Source organism: Macaca mulatta, chromosome 11 (assembly GCF_049350105.2).
Source record: "Macaca mulatta isolate MMU2019108-1 chromosome 11, T2T-MMU8v2.0, whole genome shotgun sequence".
Lineage (NCBI taxonomy): Eukaryota > Metazoa > Chordata > Mammalia > Primates > Cercopithecidae > Macaca > Macaca mulatta.
In genome coordinates, this window is record NC_133416.1 from 27,334,965 (window position 1) to 27,343,487 (window position 8,523).

Genomic DNA, 8,523 nt, shown 5'->3' on the forward strand with positions numbered 1-8,523 from the left:
AAATAGAGTTCAGCAGCCAGACAAGAGTTAAGGCACTGGAATTGTGGACTGCGACTAAAATGTGTGATTTTTGTAACTTAAAAAAAGTCCCCACAGTGACATTTTAAATATTATGATACCGAATATTATCTTTTTTTTTTTTTTTTTGAGACAGGGCCTCACTCTGTCACCCAGGCTCAAGTGCAGTGACACGATCTCAGCTCACTGCAGCCTGGACCTCCTCTGGCTCAAGCAATCCTCCCACCTCAGCCTCCTGAGTAGCTGGGACTACAGGCATGCACCCGCCACGCCTGGCTAATTTTTGTATTTTTAGTAGAGGTGGGATTTTCACCATGTTGCACAGGCTGATCTCGAACTCCTGACCTCAAGCGATCCACCTGCCTCGGCTTTCCAAAGTGCTGGAATTATAGGCATGAGCCACTATGCCCAGCCTTCTTTTAAAAAAAAAAAAAATCTTTCTCATGATACACAATTGGAGCTCACGAACCAGTAATCACAAAATTGAGAATAAGATAAATCATAGGTAGGTTTATTAATGACTTCCAACTAGTTACCAGCAGAGGGTGCTACTTATCCATATTTTCACACGTATAAAGCATGTTTTGCTGAACTAATGGGCAGGCTTCAATACTGTAAATGACATTATCTTACAAATCTGTATTGTGTGATCATGAATCAGCTACCCAGACATAAACATAACACCTTCAGTTTTAAAAAATCTACATTTTTCTTCTCCTTATTTGTGAATTTAAATAGATGATCCTGTACATGAATATGGTACAAAAATATACAGAAAGAATTAACTCTTTCTTCTACCCCAGTCCTCTAGTTCCTCAATTTTCTCTTTCAAGGTTATCATTGTGTCCAGTTTCTTCTGCATTTATGTGTGTGTCTGTTATGTTTTGTGTTCGTATTGTATGTATTTTCTGTTTTGTGTTTTCAATCAGAAATGCTGTAAGTGCCACTCTTCAGCTTAGGGTTAATTTATAAATAAGCCCATCATTTTGGGATTCCACGTCAGCACTTACAGAACATCTTTCTTTCAAACAGCTCTATTTTATTCCACTGTGTAAAATAAACAGAAATTTATGTAACCAGTCCTCTGTTGATAGACAGTAAGGTTATTTTAAATATTTTGCAATTCCAAACATTAGTAAATTAAGTGTATTTTTACATTTTTCTTTGTAAATATGTGCAAGTATATCTGTAGGGTAATTTCCTGGGGAAAATTGGCTGGCCGTCTGAAAAATAATGAAGGTATAGTTTCATCTCTCTATACAAAGATAAATTCCGAATGTATTAAATCAAAGACACTAGAGAAAACAGAGGAGAATGTCTGTGATTTTGGAGTCAGGAAAGCTTTTCTAAGGCTAACACAAACTCAGAAGGTGTATGAAAGAGATTGAAATTTGACTGTACATTTTTAAAAATCTGTGTGGCAAAACCACCATAAACAAAAAATACAAATAACCCCTGGTAAAAATGTATTTGTAATGCATCCTACCAGCAACTAAGTCTTGTAATATATAAAGAGCTTTTGTGTATTGATAAAATCAAGCCCCACTGAAAAATGACCAAAGTATACAAACACATAAAACATCGAAATGGAAATACAAATGGCTTTCAACACATGAAACCATATTCGTAAGGAGAGAAATTGCAAATTACACTTTTTTTTGGTCTTTTTTTTTTTTATCCTTTTTGTGGAGTATTAGGGGGTCTCACTATATTGCCCAGGCAGGTCTTGAACTCAAGCTATCCTGCTGCCTCTGCCCCCCTAAATGCTGGGATGACAGGTGTGCATCACCACGCCCCTCGAGGAATGCATATTAAAATAATGAGATACTATATTTCACCTATCAGATTGGCACAGACCAACATATTGTGTTCGTGAGGGTGTGGGGAAACAAGCAGGCTCACAGTTTGTTGGTGACACTATAAATTGGTACAACCTCTATGGAAACCAATTTGGCATCAGCTAGCAAATTTTTAAAACCAGTCAGGTTTGGTGGCTCACGACTGTAATCTCAACACTTTGGGAGGCCAAGGCAGGTAGACTCTTGAGCTCAGGAGTTTGAGACCAGCCTGGGCAACGTGGTGAAACCCCGTCTCTACTAAGAATACAAAAATTAGCTAGGTGTAGCAAGGCTGTAGTCCCAGCTACTTGGGAGGCTGAGGTGGGAGGATTGGGCTTGAACCCAGGAGGTCGAGGCTGCAGTGAGCTGCGACTGCACCTATAGCCTGGGTGACAGAGTGAGATCCCCAACTCAAAAAAAAAAAAAAAAAAAAAAATTACATGAAAGTTTGGAGGGTATTTTTCTTTTAGTCAAATCTGTTTATTTGGATTATCTGCATGTTCTTAACCAGCAGGAAATGCTACACAGAGATGAAGAATAAAGACAAAATATTAAAAATTTAAGGTAGGTATTATGTTCTTTGTATAATGTGGATAACAACCATATTGAGATATGGAAAGTAACATGACGAAAGAATCTCTGAGTGTATATCACTCATGGTCCTTTAGGAAATCAATAGTACTTTTTTTAAAAAAGGGAGGCTGCAAAGAGTTTCAATTCTTGAAGGTGTAGGCAGGGTTAAAGGAAACAGCACGGGGTGGTGCACACCCTCAGGTGCTGGCATCTGGCTTTAGGAAGCCATTACCCTCCCTGGCAAGAGGCAATGGAGAAAACACAGAACCAAGTGAGCACTGTCACTTTAGGAGAGGCCACCTGACAGGAGCTGTGGAAAAGCGTGAGCTACTGTCAGACAGAGGCCTGGCAGGGTGGGAACCAGGAGAACAAACGCTGCAGGCCCTTCCTCCTCCTGGCCTTCCATCTGCTGGGGCCTCCCACTGGCCACATTCAATGGGAATCAGAGGCCAAAGGAGCCAGACTGATGCTGTCAATAGAGGCCGGTCTCCTGGGACGCTGAACAAAGATGGGTCGCTCTTGCTCTGCATCCACGGGGTAGATCTGGAAGGGCAACGGATGATTTCATTCAGTGTAATATGCATCTTGGTAATACATTCAGGGCCTTGCTTCATTTCCCCCTTTCTCCAAAAAAATATTATCACTTTTTCTTTCAAAGTAATTACTTCTGAGGTACTCCTTTTTGGAATGGAAGCCATAGGTCATTCAAATTCCCAATTCTTTTCTTTCCGAGACAGCATCTTTATACGAAAATTGTCATAGCATTACATAGGCTGATTAAAAGAAAAATAAAAGGCTTTCTGAAGACACTGCATTTGCTCATTAAAGTCCAATTAAAAGGCCAGGCACAGGCACTTTGGGAAGCCGAGGCAGGCGGATCACTTGAGGAGTTCGAGACCAGCCTGGGCAACATAGTGAAACTCTGTCTCTACTAAAAATACAAAAATTAGCTGGGCATGGTGGCGCACACCTGTAGTCCCACTTACCTGGGAGGCTGAGGCATGAGAATTGCCTGAACCAGGGAGGCAGATGTTGCAGTGAGCCAAGATCACACCACTGCACTCCAGCTTGAGCAACAGAGCCAGAATCTGTCTCAAATAATAATAACAATCCATTAAAAAGGCAATTTAAAGACAATGACACCTAGAGTATAAGCACATTAAAGAGTATATTATGAGAAACGAATAGTGCATTTTACAGAGAGTGGGTTTTGAAAAATACAAGTTATGTTTGGCCATGCATATACTGGAGGAGAAGGATTCCATTATCTGGTTTTCTTCTTTTCTTTCCTTTGTTTGTTTGCTTGTTTGTTTTTGAGACGGGATGTTGCTCTGTCACCCAGGCTGGAGTTGGAGCACAGTGGTGCAATCTCGATTGGTTCACTGCAGCCTCAACTTACCAGGTTCAAGCCTGATCCTCCCACTTCAGCCTCCCAAGCAGCTGGGACTACAGGTGCGTGCCACCATGCATGGCTAATTTATTTTTTACTATTTTATTTTATTTTATTTGAGATGGAGTTTCACTCTTTTTGCCCAGACTGGAGTGCAATGACTTGGCTCACTGCAACCTCTGCCTTCTGGATTCACGTGATTCTCCTGCCTCAGCCTCCTGAGTAGCTGGGTTTACAGGCATGCGCCATCACGCCCGGCTAATTTTGTATTTTTGGTAGAGATGGGGTTTCTCTATGTTGCCCAGATTGGTCTCAAACTCGTGGGATCAAGCGATCCACCTGCCTGGGCCTCTCAAAGACCTGGGATTACAGGCACGAGCCACTGCACCTGGCCCCTTTCTTCTAATAGTGCCTCTCAATCATATACCTCCCACGTCATTTATATTTGGTTAGACAAAGTGACTCCCTCAGATCAACCAGAGATTAATCCTGGAGCTCCAACACGTATTTAAAACTACTGGCCTGATAGTCTAACAACATTGAAGATTACCTAGAGAGAAGCAGATGTTATTTAAACGAATTTCTTGACCTATTTACATGATAAGATTTAATTTCCTTGAAACGCCATTTTGAAAACTGGGATTGGCATCTGTTACAGGTTCTCTAATTAGTTGCTTTCGGATTACTTGGCAAGTAAACGACTATGTTGTTATGAACCCTTCCTGCAGTATATAACCGAACATGAATCTCCATCTTGGGTTTCTTTAAAAGTCTGCATCTGACCCCTTTACACTCTTTTCTGTGTTCACTAAACGTGCTCAGGGTTGGAAAAGCTGTTTCAGTAGAGACGGCATATTTCTCACGGCGTTCAGGGGTAGGTACAAGAGTTGCAGACATCCATCGTACGCTGTCCAGCGTCTGCACGTTCCCTTGTTTGCTCCCAGTGGGCAGAGAACCCAGCATTGTGGGTACCTTATTAGAACTGTCAGGAGGTAATATTACATAAGTAATGAAATAACATGTTAATGCAATTCATTACAGGTCCGTTGGAATTTATTGTTCAGGTTATTCCTTTCACTGCTCTGAGAAACATCAGGTATAATAGACTCACCTGAAGCAGGAAGTAAGCATGTAATTTATCAGACAGGCGATGTGGTCTAGTGGATCCAGAATTTGAATATTATTTCTGGCTCTGCTGCTGGCTTCCTTTATGACTAGGAGGGAAATGTCTCTGGGTGTTGCTAGTTTCAGTATCTGTGGATTAATAAGCAGATCGCAAGCATGGATGTTATAATAGGTTATTTCATGGGAAATTAAACACAGCAAGTCTAATGAGGGAGCAGGTTACTTGGTCATTTCTTTCTAGGTGCTATTTGGTGTTTTAAGAGAACATCTAGTATTGGATAAGTTCAGAAAGTGCATCATAACAACATGACTGAGAGCTCAGAATGTGCTACATGGTTCTGAGGGCCGTCTGTGTATTACCTCATTTAATCCCTGCAGCACACCCACCTGGTCATTGCATGATATTGATGCAATTTTACAGATGAAGAAACTGAAGCACATATAGTTAAATAATTTGTCCAAGATCACAAAGCTAGTAAGCAGCAGAACTGGGATTTGAACTCAGGTTATTTAAACTCAGAGCCCCAGCTCTTATTCCCCAGTATTTGACTCCCCTTCGTTCTCACCTGGTGATAGAAAAGATGATGACCAGGCCGGGCACAGTGGCTCACACCTGTGATCCCAGCACCTTGGGAGAATGAGGCAGGTAGATCGCTTGAGTTCAGGAGCTTGAGACCAGGCTGGGCAACATAACAAAACCCTGTCTCTGCAAAAAATGCAAAAATTAGCTGGCTGTGGTGGCAGGCCCCTGTCATCCCACTTACTTGGGAGGCTGAGGTGAGGGAGTGGCTTGAGCTCAGTAGGCAGAGGTTGCAGTGAGCTGAGATCATGCCACTGTACTCAAGCTTGGGCAACAAAGCAAGACTCCATTTCCAAAAAAATAAAAATAAAAAAGTATGAGATTTAACTTTTAACTTAGAAATAATTTTCCTTCATCTGATTAGAGAGTATACTCAGGGTGAGATTTAGTGTGTTGTTTTTTGTAGCGACGGGGGTCTCACCATGTTGCCCAGGCTAGTCTTAAACTCCTGGGCTCAAGCGATCCTCCCACCTCAGCCTCCCAAAGTGCTGGGATTACAGGTGAGAGACACTGCACCCGGACTATTTTTCTGTTATTGCTGTGGTGGGGAGCACACCAAAATGGTGCCTGTCATCCTCATCCTTCCTACGCATCTTTCCCGGCACTGCTACTGTGATTAGTATCTTAATTCCAACCTAGGCAGGTGCAGTGCATCAGCGGCTCTCTTCTCCAGCTTCTTTTACCTCAGCCCAAGCCACTCTATAGAAAAGGGCTCCACCCACATCATCTGACCTGTAGGTCTCCACTCTCTCTCCCCAGTTCTCAGATGGTTCTTGGAGCGCTGGGAAAGTCAAGCGAAAATACGGTGGTGAGTTCTCCCCCACTAAATAATTAGACTTTGGCTGATGCTGGCCTTTAGTCATCGAATGCCAAGAAAGTACCGCCCTAACCAGGGAAAAGCAATATCAGATGTAGGCTGTTCTGTTGCCCCTCAACCTCAAAATGCTTGTGGCAAAAGGGACAAACCTCCAATCCGTCTATATTAGGCGTTCAACAGAGTTAACTGAAAACTTGAAACAAATCTGGAAAGAAAAACTCTACAAATAGGGAAAAAAGATGGGTAGCTGGGGATGATAAAGTTAGATTCATTCCCCAGATACGTTGCCATCACCACAGGCAAATCTCAAATTGTTTTCAATGGAGCTTTTGGAAATTTAAATTAGCCCTGTCATTTTCAGGCTCAGTCATTTGGAATGTGCGTTGGTGAAACGCGGTGATGTAGTTTTGTAGACCGTAAGAATCTTGGGGGCACCTGAATTCTTAAAGTTAGGGATTCATTGTAGGTCTTCTCCTGTTCTCTGAGAAGAAAACCAAACTTCATATAACAAGAAGTGAGACAGAAGAACAGTTTTCAGAAGCATGTGTCACTCTGCTATTTTAGGAATTGTTCCAATAAGAGATGTTTATAGTAAGTTTGGCGTGACCCAGCCAAGAAGCTTAATATAACAAGGTTAACGGAATGGTGGGAGGCAAGGCTCTAGTCTATACCAGCTTGCATTTATTAATAATCAGAAAGGTTGCGGATGAAAGACTTGCTGAGCATTTACTAAATCTGGTGCTTGTGGTTTGCAAATCATTTTATTAACAGCTGCTATCATCTATCCTAGAAATGGCAGGAAGAAGTGGTATTATTTTATCACATAAAATAGTCTTCACAAAGAGAATGAAAACAGTTTAATCTGGCAGATATAAAATTCACTGGTGAAGCAGAAAGCCGTGCTCCGCCCTCCCACTGAGCTCACTAAAGATGGTTTCCTGGGAATGTCTTGGTGAACAGATGTTTCTTCTTAGGTTTTGATGAAGAGTTTAGTGGCATCTAATCATTAGTGAAGGGTTGCTTTGGCAAAAGAAATCTCTTGTCTATCTACACACATAATTAAAATTTTTTACATATATTAAAGATTTTGCATTAATGAACTACCAATAGGATCTCACATAGGTGAGTTATGATGATTGACTAGCTTTCATAATCAAGTTTTGAATGATTTTAAAAATCAGCCTGCCTGATCTAAGGTTTGGAAGTTTAATGTTCAATAACTAACTTTAGTAAAGGGAGGAAACATTTTTTAAGAAAAAAAACAGTAAGAAAGATAATTACATTGTTAACATAATCTGTTTGGAATTAGAATTTGATTCAGAAAGCTTTCTAGAGAGCCTTTTGAATCACCCTGAAATCTGCCAGTTTTTTCAAGGATGCTGCTTTTGTACCTCTGTATATATCAGACACCTTTCTTTGCAATAAAATGAACTTTCTCAGTGATTGAAGAATATAGATGTTGATAAACACAAATTATGTCATGTTGTTTACATATACATTCCTAAAGAATAAGAAATATTAGACAATATTCATCATACATACATCGTAGATGAACTCATTGAAGTCAGAACAAATGTAGATTTCTATAAGTCCCAAAGAGTATGGATGTCTTAGAGGTTGATGTTGAAGTCTGCAGTTACACCAGTGGTGAAAATCAAATATGTAACGAATAACTTTAGGTAAGAATCAAATCAGACTTGTTTTACAGATGTTGCCATGTGTTAGAGGATTTTACTTGTTACTTTATAGTTTTGGATCAGGCAGATGGTTGAAAAGTGTTGATTCAAGAGCTTTGACTGTATAGAAAAAGACAATTGAGGCAATAATAATAATGGGACTCAGAATCTGTAAGCCAAAGCAATGAAGCATAGTTCAATCAAAAGGAGAAATAAAAAAGATTAGCCACATACACAGTATCGATAATCTCTAACATCATTTTACGTTACATTTAGCTCACATGAATCCAAGTGGAAATTCCTATAACTGTTATAGTTCCACTTCTTAATTTTCTGTTTATAACCCTAGAAATAGCAAACAATATGTATAACATTCTGTGTAGTGCATATAATAGCCGCATAATAGATGCTCCTAAATTTTTCCCTAGCCTCACTCCCAAGCTGGGATAATCTCCTATTATAGGTTCTCATGGCTCCTGACTATGTAATTATTTATTTGACATTTT